We start from the raw sequence: 18,293 nt of genomic DNA, 5'->3' as shown, positions 1-18,293 counted from the left end.
TTGCTGCTGCACGCAATGTTGATGGTGAACAGATCAAAACACTGACAGAATCCATGGATGGCAGGCTTTTGAGTGTCCTTGCAAAGAAAGGTGGCTATATTGGTCACTGATTTGTTTTTGTTTTGTTTTGAATGTCAGAAATGTATATTTGTCAATGTTGAGATGTTATATTGGTTTCACTGGTAAAAATAAATAATTGAAATGGGTATATATTTGTTTTTGTTAAGTTGCCTAATAATTATGCACAGTAATAGTCACCTGCACACACAGATATCCCCCTAAAATAGCTAAAACTAAAAACAAACTAAAAACTGCTTCCAAAAATATTCAGCTTTGATATTAATGAGTTTTTTGGGTTCATTGAGAACATGGTTGTTGTTCAATAATAAAATTAATCCTCAAAAATACAACTTGCCTAATAATTCTGCACTCCCTGTATATATAGCTGATGGTATTCTGGTACAATACATATCTATACCTATATATACACAGTATAGATGATTATATATAAGTATAGATATATACATATATATATATATATATATATATATATTTAAAAATAGATCATGTGAAATATTTACAGTAAATACACAGTACAACACTTTATCAATGATGAATATTGCATAAATATGATTTTTCTTGTTTTCGTCTACTTGACTGCAAAGGGCCCCAATATATATATATATTTGTCTATAAATGTGTACATATGTATTTATGTTTATATGTCTGTAAATACATATATACACATATAAATACATATGTACACACATATAAACATATACATACTGTGTGTATATATATATATATATATATATATATATAAAACAAAAGAAACAGCTAAACCAGGGGTGTAATTAGCGTAGGTCAAGATACCACATACAAAAATAAATTATGGTGCACAGAGGTTTATTAAAAAATGAAATTACTAATAAAAGAACAAAAAAGGATAAACCCAGCAACCACATATTAAGCTTGATATTAGTAATAAACTAGGGATACCTTATAACCCTGAAAAAAAACACACTGCAGCAAAACATATCACAACAGGGTTCCGTGCACAAAAATTACAATTAACAATTGTACAAACAGAGGAGATAATCACAGATAAACCTCCGTGAAGATATAAAGGCCTCTAGTTATCAACGGGTCTACTTACCTGCCATCGCCGACCCCAATACGCCCGCCTAAACTCGCCTACCATCGCCGCCGCGGACCTGAATATGCTCGTCAAAGTTATCAATAAAGCTGTCAAAAAGCCGCGCACCAAGTACGGGGCGATGAGCAGCGGACTGTGATAGTTATCACTCATCCGATCTCGCTGCTCTTCGGCTTTTTCCCAGCTTTATTGCTAGCCTGTCACTCAGCACCCACACTAAACTACACTGTTCTACCCCCTATACCGGCTCCCCCGGAGCCCCCCGCAACTAAATAAAGTTATTAACCCCTAAACCCCCGCTCCTAGACCCCGCCGCAACTATAATAAATGTATTAACCCCTAAACCGCCGCTCCCGGACCCTGCCGCCACCTACATTATACCTAGTAACCCCTATCCTGCCCCCCTATACCTTCGCCACCTATAATAAAGTTATTAACCCCTATCCTGCCGATCCCGGACCTCGCCGCAACTAAATAAATTGTTTAACCCCTAAACCGCCTCTCCCGGACCCCGCCGCCACCTATATTAAACTTATTAACCCCTAATCTGCCCCCCTACACCGTCGCCACCTATAATAAATTTAGTAACCCCTATCCTGCCCCCCCTACACCGTCGCCACCTATAATAAATTTATTAACCCCTATCCTGCCGATCCCGGACCTCGTCGCAACTAAATAAATTGTTTAACCCCTAAACCGCCTCTCCCGGACCCCGCCGCCACCTATATTAAACTTATTAACCCCTAATCTGCCCCCCCTACACCGTCGCCACCTATAATAAATTTATTAACCCCTATCCTGCCCCCCCTACACCGTCACCACCTATAATAAATTTATTAACCCCTATCCTGCCCCCCCTACACAGACGCCACTATAATAAAATTATTAACCCCTAAACCTAAGTCTAACCCTAACATCCCCTAACTTAAATATTAATTAAATACATCTAAATATTATAACTCTTATTAACTAAATTAATCCTATTTAAAACTAAATACTTACCTTTCAATTTATTTTAACTAGCTACAATAGCTATTAAATAGTTATTAACTATTTAATAGCTACTTAGTTAACATAAAGACAAATTTACCTGTAAAATAAATCCTAACCTAAGTTACAATTACACCTAACACTACACTATCATTAACTAAATTATTCCTAATCAGCCAATCAGATTTTTCCTACTTTAATTCCGATTGGCTGATAGAATCAATAGAAAGTTATTAACCCCTATCCTGCCGATCCCGGACCTCGCCGCAACTAAATAAATTGTTTAACCCCTAAACCGCCTCTCCCGGACCCCGCCGCCACCTATATTAAACTTATTAACCCCTAATCTGCCCCCCTACACCGTCGCCACCTATAATAAATTTATTAACCCCTATCCTGCCCCCCCTACACCGTCGCCACCTATAATAAATTTATTAACCCCTATCCTGCCGATCCCGGACCTCGTCGCAACTAAATAAATTGTTTAACCCCTAAACCGCCTCTCCCGGACCCCGCCGCCACCTATATTAAACTTATTAACCCCTAATCTGCCCCCCCTACACCGTCGCCACCTATAATAAATTTATTAACCCCTATCCTGCCCCCCCTACACCGTCGCCACCTATAATAAATTTATTAACCCCTATCCTGCCCCCCCTACACAGACGCCACTATAATAAAATTATTAACCCCTAAACCTAAGTCTAACCCTAACATCCCCTAACTTAAATATTAATTAAATACATCTAAATATTATAACTCTTATTAACTAAATTAATCCTATTTAAAACTAAATACTTACCTTTCAATTTATTTTAACTAGCTACAATAGCTATTAAATAGTTATTAACTATTTAATAGCTACTTAGTTAACATAAAGACAAATTTACCTGTAAAATAAATCCTAACCTAAGTTACAATTACACCTAACACTACACTATCATTAACTAAATTATTCCTAATCAGCCAATCAGATTTTTCCTACTTTAATTCCGATTGGCTGATAGAATCCTATCAGCCAATCGGAATTCGAGGGACGCCATCTTGGATGACGTCACTTAAAGGAACCGTCATTCGTCGGTAAGTCGTCGGTGGAAGAAGATGGCTCCGCATCGGCTCGTCTGAAGATGGCTGCGCTCCGCTCCAGATGGATGAAGATTGAAGACGCCGCCTGGATGAAGACTTCAATCGGATGGAAGACCTCTTCAGCGCCCGTTGGATGATGACTTCAATCGGATGGAAGACTTCTTCAGCGCCCCTTGGATGATGACTTCGGCCGCTGCGGATGTCCTCTTCTGTTCCATCGGTGGTCGGCTGGCTGAAGACGGCTAAAGGTAGGATGATCTTCAGGGGGGTAGTGTTAGGTTTATTTAAGGGGGGTTTGGGTTAGAGTAGGGGTGTGTGGGTGGTGGGTTTTAATGTTGGGGGGGGTTGTATTTTTTTTTTTCAGGCAAAAGAGCTGAATACTTTGGGGCATGCCCCGCAAAAGGCCCTTTTAAGGGCTGGTAAGGTAATAGATCTGTTAACTTTCGTAATTTAGAATAGGGTAGGGCATTTTTTTATTTTGGGGGGCTTTGTTATTTTATTAACGGGCTTAGATTAGGTGTAAGTAGTTTAAAACTGTTGTAATATTTTTTTAATGTTTGTAACTTTTTTTCTCTTGTTAAGTGTATCCAGTCCACGGATCATCCATTACTTGTGGGATATTCTCCTCCCCAACAGGACGTTGCAAGAGGATCACCCACAGCAGAGCTGCTATATAGCTCCTCCCCTCACTGTCATATCCAGTCATTCTCTTGCAACTCTCAACAAAGATGGATGTAGTAAGAGGAGTGTGGTGTATTATAGTTAGTTTCTTAACTTCAATCAAAAGTTTGTTATTTTTAAATGGTACCGGAGTGTACTGTTTTATCAAAGGCAGCATTAGAAGAAGAATCTGCCTGTGATTTCTATGATCTTAGCAGAAGTAACTAAGATCCATTGCTGTTCTCACATATTCTGAGGAGTGAGGTAACTTCAGAGGGGGAATGGCGTGCAGGTTTCCCTGCAATAAGGTATGTGCAGTTAACATATTTCTAGGGATGGAATTTGCTAGAAAAGTTCTGCTGATACCGGATTAATGTAAGTTAAGCCTAAATGCAGTGATTTAATAGCGACTGGTATCAGGCTTATTAACAGAGATACATACTCTTATAAAAGTGTAATATAAAACGTTTGCTGGCATGTTAATCGTTTTTACATATGTTTGGTGACAAAACTTATTGGGGCCTAGTTTTTTTCTCCACATGTCTGGCTTGATTGTTGCCTAGAAACAGTTTCCTGAGGCTTTCCACTGTTGTAATATGAGTGGGAGGGGCCTATTTTAGCGTTTTTCTGCGCAGCTAAAATTACAGACTGAGACACTCAGCTTCCTTCTGCTTGATACAGGACATCTCTGAAGGGCTCAAAAGGCTTCAAAAGTCGTGTTTGAGGAGGGTAACAACCACAGTAGATCTGTGGCAGTTGTTGTGACTGTTTAAAAACGTTTTTGTCATTTATTATTCAGTTTTTGGTATTAAGGGGTTAATCATCCATTTGCAAGTGGGTGCAATGCTCTGCTAACTTGTTACATACACTGTAAAAATTTATTTTGTGTAACTGCCTTTTTTCACTGTTATTTCAAATTTTGCAAAATTTGTTTCTCTTAAAGGCACAGTAACGTTTTTTTATATTGCTTGTTAACTTGGTTTAAAGTGTTTTCCAAGCTTGCTAGTCCCATTGCTAGTCTGTACAAACATGTCTGACACTGAGGAAACTACTTGTTCATTATGTTTAAAAGCCATGGTGGAGCCCCATAGGAGAATGTGTACTAAATGTATTGATTTCACCTTAAACAGTAAAAATCAGTCTTTTTCTATAAAAGAATTGTCACCAGAGGGGTCTGTCGAGGGGGAAGTTATGCCGACTAACTCTCCCCACGTGTCGGACCCTTCGCCTCCCGCTCGAGGGACGCACGCTAATATGGCGCCAAGTACATCAGGGATGCCCATAGCGATTACTTTGCAGGACATGGCTGCAATCATGAATAATACCCTGTCACAGGTATTAGCCAGATTGCCTGAAATAAGAGGCAAGCGCGATAGCTCTAGGGTTAGACGAGATACAGAGCGCGTAGATGCTGTAAGAGCCATGTCTGATACTGCGTCACAATATGCAGAACCTGAGGACGGAGAGCTTCAGCCTGTGGGTGACGTCTCTGAATCGGGGAGACCTGATTCAGAGATTTCTAATTTTAAATTTAAGCTTGAGAACCTCCATACATTGCTTGGGGAGGTATTAGCTGCTCTGAATGACTGTGACACAATTGCAGTGCCAGAGAAATTGTGTAGGCTGGATAAATACTATGCAGAGCCGGTGAGCACTGATGTTTTTCCAATACCTAAAAGGCTTACAGAAATCATTAGTAAGGAGTGGGATAGACCCGGTGTGCCCTTTTCCCCACCTCCTATATTTAGAAAAATGTTTCCAATAGATGCCACTACAGTAAAATACCTTAAAACGTGCAATAATATTATATTTGTATTCATTTTAAATGTGTTTTAATGTGTTTTGAATAGAAATACTTGAAATTCCAATGTTCTTCACATAGAAATGTAAAATATTTCTAACTCACTTCGAGTTTAGCGCAGTTGGCTGAATGCGATGTCGGGTTAGCACAAATAATAATTGTTAGCTGTTTTTGTTTACAGAGCGTCCTATAGAAGTCTATGTGAGACGAAGTTAGCACGAGTGCGGTATCCGAGTCCTGAAGTTATCATGCACTGTACTTTTGCTCACGCTAATTTTTAACTTTCAACTTGCTTTGCTAACCTGGCCACGATACATTTCTACTTTGACCGTAGTTAACGAGCGAGCGAAAAAGTTATTTAGTGCACCACTTGTAATCTAGCCCATATACAGCAGGGGCTTGTATGATGTAATTTAAAGGGACAGTCTAGTCAAAATTAAACTTTCATGATTCAGATAGGGCAATTTTAAACAACTTTCCAATTTACGTTTATCATCAAATTTGTTTTGTTCTCTTGTTATTCTTTGTTTAAAGCTAAACCTAGGTAGGCTCATATGCTAATTGTTCACTAGTTCATTTGTGTCATATAGGTATTATTGTGCTAACTTCAGTGGAGTTATTTATGAGTCAGCACTGATTTGCTAAAATGCATGTCTGTCAAAAGAACTGAGATAAGGGGGCAGTCTTTTTACACAATAAAACAATACATTTTTTGAAGTAGACTGTCCTTTTAAGTCTTTGCTAAATCAACAGATCACCGCCAACCTTCTGAGCAGGCAAGGTGTCTGAACCCTGATGCTCTAGTCACACATAGCGTATGTGCATATTTCTCTGAAATAGTAGTGAAGTAGTAACGTTTACACCTCCGCACATTTAAATGTTAACATTTCTGTAAGTTTAATAAAATTAAATGTACAATAAATCCACACTATGAACTCCCTGTTCTCCATCCAACTGCTCCCAGGCACGTCTAGACTCAGTTTGGTCTTCCCACTGTGTAACTGTACATTGTAAAACATTATAACAGATTAATAAAGAAGATTACAGCATATATTAAAATTAAAATAAGAAGTTGTTTATTAAAAACAATAAAATACTCAGCTAGCATTTTGTGACTGTTCACGGTTGTTTCTTCAGGCTTTTAACAAAGTAGTATCCTACTGCAATTTAAATACACCTTCTAATTCCTATGTCCCAACAGACAAAAATTGCATTGGATTGCAGTCAAATTATGTTAATCCAATAGTTACCCATAAATTTACACAGTGGATCATTTTATGTCAATACATATCGGATTGTTATTACATTCACACTCTCTGTGACACGCTCTGTTTTTGTGTTAAGTTTTTTTGTTTGTTTGGTTTTTTTTTTAATCAAGGATTTTTATTGAGGTTTTCTATAAAGCAATGTAACATAATAGGAAATTATGTGTTTTTACAACGACAACAATCATATCAAATCAGCTATAGTGCATATTTATAATGGTACACAAAATGGTTGTCTACCTATAAAGAAAAATATATCATAAGATATCATCATGAACAAAAAAGACATAATAATCAATCAGAACACAGAAAAGAAATGAAACCTCATTTTATATTTTTTTAAAACCTCCCTAACTAGCAATAGGCTGCTCTTGGACCTATACGTAATGTTTATTGCACTGCAGGTAAACTAGAGTGATAGAAGACAATCTTGGGCATGACACATTAGCATGAAAAATTAAATTAACCAGTAAATATAAAGATAATGATAACTTATAAGAAATTAAATTCTTTGTAGAGTTGAAATTAAATAAAAGTATAGTTTTCTTAAAGGGACATTAAACCCAAACATTTTCTTTCATGATTCAGAAAGAGAATACAATTTTTAACAACATTCACATTTACTTCTATTATCTAATTTGCTTAATTCTTTAGATATCGTTTGTTGGTTAAATAGACATTGGTGAGTCAATCTCACGAGGCATCTATGTGCAGCCACCAATCAGCAGCTGCTGAGCCTATCTAGATATGCTTTTCAGCAAAGAATATCAAGAGAATGAAGCAAATTAGATAATAGAAGTGAATTAGGAAGTTGTTTAAAATTGCATGCTCTATCTTAATCATGAAAGAAAATGTTTTGGTTTAATGTCCCTTTAAGGATTGTAGAAATGATGTAACTACAGCAATGGGCCTAATAGGTGAGTAATTGAAAGGCAATTGGTAGTTAATTGGAGGTCACTCCTGGACTGTTTGAGGAAAAATAGGGATAAATCAGCAGGTCAGCAGGCAAGAGCTGCTTTAAAGTTGGGGGGGGGGGGGGTACTTGTCTGGATAATTGTAAAGATTTAACAGTATTATAATTATATGGCTCATTAGGAAACGGGTCTCTCTTCGGCTCAATATAAGACAAATAGAATGTAGAAGAAGAGGGCTGACAAATACAAACAATTATCTATTAATAAGATATTAGACATGTAACAGCTATGTGTAGTAATCTGAGTTATTGCCTGTACTATAAGTGTGTAGGTGATGACAGGTGCAGAAGCATATGAATATTAAGGTATAAAAAGATCATTTTCCACAAATTTGAGCATTTAAACCCTGCCATGCCGATACGGACCCTATACCCGGATGACAGGCAAGCTATTTCTGTTTGTAGGTGGGAAAATTACTAATAATTATCTGTTAGTCTCCTCTAAATCACTAGCATGGTCGTTTTGGCTCCCAAGTAAAATGTGAGGTGATGATCCTAGAGGCACTAAGTATAGTTTTCTATTCAATAAACACCTCCTAGGGATGAGCTACTCTTGGCCTACAGCGACTTTTGGATCATGACATATTATAGAGGCCATTAAACTACTTTGATAAAATTAGTTGTATGTGGGCTCCTTGAAACCAACCAGTTAAGAGGAGGCACTTTGTTTATCATACTAGCTAAAAGTGAAATGCATGTGTCATGACAGCTGAATAACACAGCCATCGTAGCCTACAGTAATATATATGTGTCTTGAAGGCTATATAACTATAGGAGGTAATATTATATACAAACATATTAGAATGGTGTGAAATACATGTGCCATGATAGCTAGATAAGGTAATATTAGACCCCAACATAATAGCTCTATGGGAGATATATGTGTCAGTATAGCTGATTATATCAAGAAGGTAATATAAAACACAGACATACTAGTGCTGTGCATTATACATGTGTCATGGGTTCCAAATATCTAAAGGGGATAATATAACATAGACATACTAGTGCAGTGTAATATCCCTGTGCCATGAGAGTCGGATATCTAGAGGAGGTAATGTAGAACACAGACATACTAGCGCATTGTAATATACATGTGTCATGAGAAGTAAATATCTAGAGGAGGTAATATAAGATACAGACATACTAGCCCAGTGTGGTCAGGGTTGTCTTTAACACAGGGCAAAAGGGGCAGCTGCCCAGGGCCCAGTCTTTGTTGAGGGGCCCAAGAGTCCTAAACAAAAAAAAATTAAAAAAAAATTTTTGGTTCATGCCAGACTGCTGATGTTTGGGAACGGCAGTTTAGGGGTTAATAGGTTTATTTTAGTGTTTTAGTTAGTGTTGGCGATGTTTGGGAACACCGGTTTAGGGGTTAATAGGTTTAGTTAGTGTTTTAGTTAGTGTTGTCGATGTGGGTGTATGGCGGTTTAGTGGTTTATAGGTTTAGTTAGTTTCGGCGATGTCCGGGAACTGCGGTTTAGGGCTTAATAGGTTTAGTTAGTGTTGGCGATGTTTGGAAACAGCGGTTTAGGGTTTAATAGGTTTAGTTTAGTGTTTTTAGTTTGTGTCGGTGATGTCGAGGAACTGCAGTTTAGGGGTTAATGGGTTTAGTTAGTGTTGGTGATGTTTGGGAATGGCGGTTTAGGGGTAATAGGTTTAATTAGTGTCGGCGATGTCGGGGAACTGGGGTTTAGGGGTTAATAGCTTTATTTAGTGATTTAGTTAGTGTTGGTGATGTCAGGGAACTGCTGTCTAGGGGTTAATGGGTTTAGTTAGTGTTGGCGATGTTTGGGAATGGCGGTTTAGGGGTTAATAGGTTTAGTTAGTGTCGGCAATGTCGGGGAACTGGGGTTTAGGAGTTAATAACTTTATTTAGTGATTTAGTTAGTGTCGGCGATGTCAGGTAATGACGACGTGGGCGGCGATATGGAGGGCAGCGGTTTAGGGGTTAATAGGTTTAGTTAGTGTCGACTATGTGGGGGGATGGCGGTTTAGGGGTTAATATCTTTATTTAGTGTCGGCAATGTGGGTCGCGGCGGCAGTTTTAGATCACTGTTAAAAGTACTGTACTCCCAGCCAAATGTATAAAGAATGTTTTTTGCTTTTCTTAACTAAGCATTAAAAGCATATAAAAAAGTTTATTAAAAAGTGTAATTAAAGGTTAACTGTTTCATGTATAGAAATAAAGACACTACAAGCTGTTAGTGTGAGGAATCATGTTGAACTATAGAACTACATCCAGGTCAGAGGTAGGAACAGGAAACAGGAAGTATAAGGCAATGCAATGTTACCATAAACAAACAGAGTCACAGTATTTGCATAATAACTCCATAACATCTCCCCTTTTTTCATTCAATCCAAAATTTACCTAAAACAGATCCTGAACATTCTTAAACATAACATAATGCCTTACTGGTAGATACACTACAGATTAAGTCTATCTGGTGGTCTTGAAACTCGACCGCAACGCAAGGCCAAAGGGATTTTGCCTGAGGAAAGCTGTTGAGCTCCTGAAGGTGTTGATAAGGAGTTGCCCTCTTTCCTGGCTGGTGTGTTTGGCACAGAAGAACTTGCTGGCATAAGAGGCTGCATTATGTGCTCCTCATTGTATCCTTCTGATATGACAGCAGTATTGTCTCTGCCTTGCTTATGTGGTCCAGTAGGACTAGGTGCATTGAGAGTCTCGGGAAGCTCAAGTGCAGGATGCTTATAGGCTTGTGTGGTGAGATGTTCTGCCACTCGCAGGTCCACTCGATTGCAGCGGGAGAGACTGCCTTCCACATCTACAACATATGAGCAAGGAGCAACCCTCTGAACACAGGTACCCAGTCTCCAGCGACCAGTCCTGTCACCAGGGAGCGGCTTCATATGTATTGGCGGAGGTCTGTTGAGGTCTGTTTCCTCCGTTGCAGTTTCTCCAGTACCCCTGTTACCACACAAGGTTTGAAGTAATTTATTTGCCACTGGCAATGAAGTCTTCAGCCTCCTTGACATCAAGCGCTGTGCAGGACTACTGTCCATCCCTTCAGTTGGGGTGTTCCTCCAATGTAGAATGGCTTTCCACGGGTCATTACCTTCATACTTGGCCTTCTTGCAAAGATTCTTCACTATCTTTACAGCTGATTCCACTTTGCCATTAGCTTGAAGGTGTCGCGGGGAAGAGGTAAGATGCTCAAACCCCCAATCTGTAGAGAACCGTTTGAATTGCTCACATGCAAACTGAGGTCCATTATCTGAGATTATTCTGTCTGGCTATCCATGACGTGCAAACTGTGCTTTACAACGCTTGACTGTAGTTTCAGCAGACAGGTCAGGAAGGAGCTCAATCTCCCAAAAGTCAGAATAGTGATCAACAATTAGTAGAAAATCTTGCCCAGCATAATTCAGTAAATCCATGCTTACAATTTGCCAAGGCCATGTGGGCAGCACATATGACATCATGGGTTCTTTCTGTTGTGCCTGTGCATATTCTTTGCATGCTGAATAACGGCTAACAAAGTCTCTAATCTCATTTTGCATGTTGGGCCAATATAGGGTATCTCGTGTCTGCCTATAGCATGCTTCTCCACCTATGTGACTGGCATGAATACGCAAAAAGGTTATTCCAGCCTCCAAAATTAAAAAAAAAGACCTTTATTGTTTCACATAGGGTCCATAGAAAAATAAATACAACGTTTCAGGCCTGCTTAAGGCCCTTAGTCATGTACACGACTAAGGGCCTATAGCAGGCCTGAAACGTTGTATTTCTTTTTCTATGGACCCTATGTGAAACAATAAAGGTCTTTTTAAATTTTGGAGGCTGGAATAACATTTTTTTGTTGATTGGATTACTATTGGGACATGGCAGGTCCTTTATTCCGTGCCCCATAAGCCAAAGGACCGGTGCTGTTTTCCAAACAGTTTTGAGAAATTGGAATGAATATGCGTCAGCATCTCCGATCTTAATGATTTAGGAATGATGACCCTTGACTCCTTGTACAGTACACCATTCTGAATGCCGATTTCATCTCGGAAAGTCCAGTATTCTCTTACAATTAATGGCACCTCTGCCTTTGAACCTGGCCAACCATTCAGAACAACATACTTAAGTGCTTGCAAACTCTCTTCAATTTCTGTGTGCTGTCCTATCTGAAGCAATCGTTGGTCTGTGACGTTTAAATAGGCTGAATGATTAATCTGCGGCAGGACATCCAGGTCCTATTGAACATTGCAAACTGTGTGTTGTGCACTCTCGGGTGTACCACTTGCTGCTGTAGCTCTGCTAAGAGTGTTACTAATGTACATTTCAGGTCCAGGTTTATAGACAACATTTAGGCAATAATTTTGTAACGTGAGCAACATGCTCTGTAGATGTTTTGGTGCACACAAAAGTGGTTTCTTGAAAATAGATATCAGAGGCTTATGGTCAGTTTCTGCCGTGATCTCATCACGACCATAGAGGTAGTGATGAAAGCGCTGGCAGGCAAACGCAATACTCAGACATTCCTTTTCGATTTGTGCATAGTTTTGCTCAGTAAGGGTCAGTTCTCTTGAAGCAAAAGCGATAGGCTGGTCAGCTTGCAATAGGCAACACCCTAGTCCACTTTTGCTTGCGTCACTTTGAATAGTTACAGGTTTTGTAACATCATAGTACTTCAGGACAGGTATATCTGTGACCAAACGTTTGATGTCCTGCTCCGCATTATCATGCTTAGGAAGCCAATGCCAAACTGCATCCTTGTCCAGAAGCCTTCTCAACAACTCGCAAAACTCTGAGAGGTGTGGTAGGAATTTTGATAAGTAGGTAACAAATCCTATGAAGCGCTGCAGGGATTTCACATTCGCTGGCTGTGGCATATCCAGTATAGCTCTGATTTTTTTTTCTGGGTCAGCCTTCAAACCCTCAAAGGATAGTATGTGCCCATGGAAGCGGACCTCTTTGACCTTGAATTGCAGTTTTTTTCATACCAAGTCTTAGTTTCACGTGCCTACAACGATTCATCAGTTCCAATAGTTTTCCATCATGATCTTGCTCTGCTTCCCTATCTGTATCCCCACAGCTAACCACAAGGATGTCACCAGCTATTGGTTCGATACCACTGAGTCCAGCCAATAGTTCATGTTGTTTACGTTGATACACCTCTGGTGCAACTGATACTCCAAAAGGCAACTTGAGCCATCTTTTACTGCCCCATGGAGTCCAGAAGGTTGCCATATAGCTACTTGCATTATCCAACTTACATTGTAAAACTGCATCTCGGGCATCAACAAGCGTAAACAGACGTGCCTTAGGCAGCTTGTACAAAACATCCTCGAGAGTTGGCATGATGTAGTGAGATCACCTCAGTGTCTGATTCAAGAATTTGGGATCTATGCATGTCCTAGAGATTTCATAAGCTCACCTGAGTATAACTTTAGTCTGGTGTCACTTGGCAGTAGACGTACTTCTGGTGCTAACATCATTTTGTCTCTCAAGCACATTATATCACATGTTGCTCCTGAATCGAGCTGGCAGGATTGGGGCTTATTATTTAAATTTAAAGTTACAAACAATTTCTTTCCTCTGGCTTGCACAGTGCCGATCAATTCACTACTGTATATCACTTTAGCGGTGTGTGGCTCTTCCTCATATGTGTTCTCCATGGTGTGTAACTTTCCCAGTAATGACTGTCTTTTACTTGATTTGTTCTTCCACAAGACCTACAAGACTTCCCATAAGCTGGACATTGCTCTTTAATTCTTTGATGCACAGTCCCACAATATTTGCATGCTGTAGGGTTTGCAGCATTTGTGCTAAACAGGCGGTGTTGTTGCTGCGGTTTGCTTATGTGTTGTCGCTGCATTGCAATGTTTATGCTGTCAGTCTGCTGTCTGTCCTGTTCCATAACTTTCAAACGTCTGTCAGTGAGCTCCGCTGTACGGCACGTTTCAATGGCTGTGTTTATAGTTAAGTAATGTTCTCTTAGTAGACGCCTGCGCGTGCTTTCACTAGCTACACCGAGAACAATTTTGTCCCTTATTAATTCATCCCTTAGAGTACCATACATACCTTTAATAAATGACATTTTTAGCAGGTTTAAAATAAGCTTCCAGTGCATCTAAAATGGCTGTAACATTCTCTTGCTGCTCTGCTGTGAGGGTCAGATTGTGCTTATACACATGCCTGCATTCACTGCCTGCACTGCTGCAGATTTCTCATTCAACACTGTAGCCAGGGAATAATCTTCAAATTCAGCTCTGTAAGTTTCCCAATTGCTGCTGCAATCCCCACTGATTCTCATCCCCTCTGGGGGAGGTATGCAATTTATGGCAGTCATATTGTCTTTAAGTCTCTAAGCTCTCAAATATCAGAAAATCCACCCAAAAAAAACGTTTTAGGCTGTAACTCACAAAGCTGTGCTGTATCCAAAAGCTGCTATTCTCCAAACAAGAGGCTCAGTCCTGATTTTAGTTACTTCTGACACCATGTTTCATGTATAGAAATGAAGACACTACAAGCTGTTAGTGTGAGGAATCATGTTGAACTATAGAACTACATCCAGGTCAGAGGTAGGAATAGGAAACAGGAAGTATAAGGCAATGCAATGTTACCATAAACAAACAGAGTCACAGTCGCCTAGATTTAGAGTTCTGCGTTAGCCGTCAAAACCAGCGTTAGGGGGTCCTAACGCTGGTTTTGGCCGCCCGCTTGTATTTAGAGTCTTGTAGGTAAGGGTCTAACGCTCACTTTCCAGCCGCGACTTTTCCATACCACAGATCCCCCTACGCCAATTGCGTAGCCTATCTTTTCAATGGGATCTTTCTAACGCTGGTATTTAGAGTCTTAGCTGAAGTGAGCGTTAGAAATCTAACGACAAGACTCCAGCCACAGAGAAAAGCCAGGAGTTAAGAGCTTTATGGGCTAACGCCGGTTCATAAAGCTCTTAACTACTGTGCTCTAAAGTACACTAACACCCATAAACTACCTATGTACCCCTAAACCGAGGCCCCCCCACATCACCGCCACTCTAATAAATTTTTTTAACCCCTAATCTGCCAACCGCACACCGCCGCCACCTACATTATCCCTATGTACCCCTAATCTGCTGCCCCTAGCACCGCCGACCCCTACATAATATTTATTAACCCCTAATCTGCCCCCCAACGTCGCCGCTACCTTACCTACAATTATTAACCCTTAATCTGCCGACCGGACCTCACCGCTACTCTAATAAATGTATTAACCAGTAAAGCTAAGTCTAACCCTAACACTAACACCCCCCTAAATTAAATATAATTTTAATCTAACGAAATAAAATAAATCTTATTAAATAAATTATTCCTATTTAAAGCTAAATACTTACCTGTAAAATAAACCCTAATATAGCTACAATATAAATAATAATTATGTTGTAGCTATTTTAGGATTAATATTTATTTTACAGGCAACTTTGTATTTATTTTAACCAGGTACAATAGCTATTAAATAGTTAATAACTATTTAATAGCTACCTAGTTAAAATAATTACAAAAGTACCTGTAAAATAAATCCTAACCTAAGTTACAATTAAACCTAAAACTACACTATCAATAAATTAATTAAATAAACTACCTACAATTACCTACAATTAAATCAACTAAACTAAATTACAAAAACAAACAAACACTAAATTACAAAACAAATCAAAACACTAAATTGCAAAAAATAAAAAAAGATTACAAGAATTTAAACTAATTACACCTACTCTAAGCCCCCTAAAAAAATAACAAAGCCCCCCAAAATAAAAAAATGCCCTACCCTATTCTAAAATAAAAAGTTAACAGCTCTATTACCTTACCAGCCCTTAAAAGGGCCTTTTGAGGGGCATGCCACAAAGAATAACTATTTAATAGCTACCTAGTTAAAATAATTACAAAAGTACCTGTAAAATAAATCCTAACCTAAGTTACAATTAAACCTAACACTACACTATCAATAAATTAATGAAATAAACTACCTACAATTATCTACAATTAAACCTAACACTACACTATCAATAAATAAATTAAATACAAATACCTACAAATAAATACACTAACTAAAGTACAAAAAAATAAAAAAAGAACTAAGTTACAAAAAATAAAAAAAGAACTAAGTTGCAAAAAATAAAAAAATAATTTACAAACATTATAAAAATATTACAACAATTTTAAGCTAATTACACCTACTCTAAGCCCCCTAATAAAATAACAAAGCCCCCCAAAATAAAAAAATGCCCTACCCTATTCTAAAATAAAAATTGAAAAGCTCTTTTACCTTACCAGCCCTTAAAAGGGCTTTTTGCGGGGCATGCCCCAAAGAATTCTGCTCTTTTGCCTGTACAAAAAACATACAATATAACTAGCTACAATATAACTAATAGTTACATTGTAGCTAGCTTAGGTTTTATTTTTATTTTACAGGCAAGTTTGTATTTATTTTAACTAGGTAGAATAGTTACTAAATAGTTATTAACTATTTAATAAACTACCTAGCTAAAATAAAGACAAATTGAACTGTAAAATAAAACCTAACCTAAGTTACACTAACACCTAACACTACACTATAATTAAATTATTTCCCTAAATTAAATACAATTAAATACAATTAAATTATCCAAAAACAAACAAACAAACATTAAATTACAGAAAATAATAAACCAATTACAAGATTTTTAAACTAATTACACCTAATCTAATCCCCCTAACAAAATGAAAAAGCCCCCCCCAAATAAAATAAAGCCCTACCCTACACTAAGTAATCAGCTCTTTTACATGTAAAAAAATTACAAATCCCCCCCAACATTAAAACCCACCACCCACACAACCAACCCTACTCTAAAACCCACCCAATACCCTCTTAAAAAAACCTAACACTAACCCCTTGAAGATCACCTTACCAGGAGAAGTCTTCATCCAACCGGGTCGAAGTCCTCAACGAAGCTGGGAGAAGTCTTCATCCAAGCCGGGCGAAGTGGTCCTCCAGACGGGCAGAAGTCTTCATCCAGATGGCATCTTCTATCTTCATCCATCTGGCGCGTAGCGGGTCCATCTTCAAGACATCCGACGCGGTGCATCCTCTTCATCCGACGGCTAACACTGAATGAAGGTTCCTTTAAATGAAGTCATCCAAGATGGCGTCCCTTCAATTCCGATTGGCTGATAGAATTCTATCAGCCAATCGGAATTAAGGTAGAAAAAAATCCTATTGGCTGATGCAATCAGCCAATAGGATTGAAGTTCAATCCTATTGGCTGATCCAATCAGCCAATAGGATTGAGCTGGCATTCTATTGGCTGATTGGAACAGCCAATAGGATTTTTTTCTACCTTAATTCCGATTTAGTATTAAATAGGAATAATTTAGTTAATGATAGTCATTTTTATTTAGATTTATTTTAATTATATTTAAGTTAGGGGGGTTAGGGTTAGACTTAGATTTAGGGGTTAATAACTTTAGTATAGTGGCGGCGACGTTGGGGGCGGCATATTAGGGGTTAATAAGTGTAGGTAGGTGTCGGCGATGTCCGGTTCGGCAGATTAGGGGTTAAAAATTTTATTTTAGTGTTTGCGATGCGGGAGGGCCTCGGTTTAGGGGTTAATAGGTAGTTTATAGGTGTTAGTGTACTTTTTAGCACTTTAGTTAAGAGTTTTATGCTACGGCTTTGTAGTGTAAAACTCTTAACTACTGACTTTAAAATGTGGCACCAGTCTTGACAGGAGAGTGTCTACCGCTCACTTTTTGTCAGACTCGTAATACCGGCGCTATGCAAGTCCCATTTAAAAAAAGGATACGCAATTTACGTAAGTGGATTTGCGGTATTGCCAAGTCTGGCCAAAAAAGCGAGCGGTACACCTGTACCTGCAAGACTCGTAATACCAGCGGGCGTTAAAAAGCAGCGTTAAGACTGGCTAACGCTGCTTTTTAAGCCTAACGCAAAACTCGTAATCTAGGTGAAAGAATTTAGCTCTAAGGGGTTTAGTGACTAACAAGTGATGCAGAATGAAGAAAACAGGTCTAAATAACAGCACACACAAACTAGCAAAACTACAACAATATATTATCACATAAGAAAATATCACCTCATCATGTAGAGAAGAGAAATTAACAGAAATAATGCTTAACCAATAAAAAATGTCCCTTAAACAATATTTTAAATTCAATTATAAATTTTAAACTGCATGCAACCTTCTTCTGAGAGTAAACCTTGCAGGAGCATCCTTCACTTAAAGGGACATGAAACCCAATTTTTTTCTTTCATGATTCAGATAGAGAATACCATTTTAAACAACTCTCTAATTTTTTTTTTAAATATATTTTTTATTGAGGTTATAAAATGTACAGGCCCAACAAGGTTATATTACTTACAAATCCAATGGTGGCAAAATT

At 38.5% G+C, this 18,293-nt stretch overlaps 1 protein-coding gene across 1 annotated transcript in view; it reads left to right on the top strand.

The window, feature by feature from the left end:
- Positions 1-18,293, top strand: part of MLXIPL (MLX interacting protein like) — a 382,973-nt gene that overhangs the window by 145,502 nt on the left and 219,178 nt on the right. The window lies entirely within an intron of this gene.

The sequence above is a fragment of the Bombina bombina genome, chromosome 3 (assembly GCF_027579735.1).
Source record: "Bombina bombina isolate aBomBom1 chromosome 3, aBomBom1.pri, whole genome shotgun sequence".
Lineage (NCBI taxonomy): Eukaryota > Metazoa > Chordata > Amphibia > Anura > Bombinatoridae > Bombina > Bombina bombina.
Note: the sequence above shows the minus strand (reverse complement) of the source record. Positions and strands in the feature narration are given on the sequence as shown.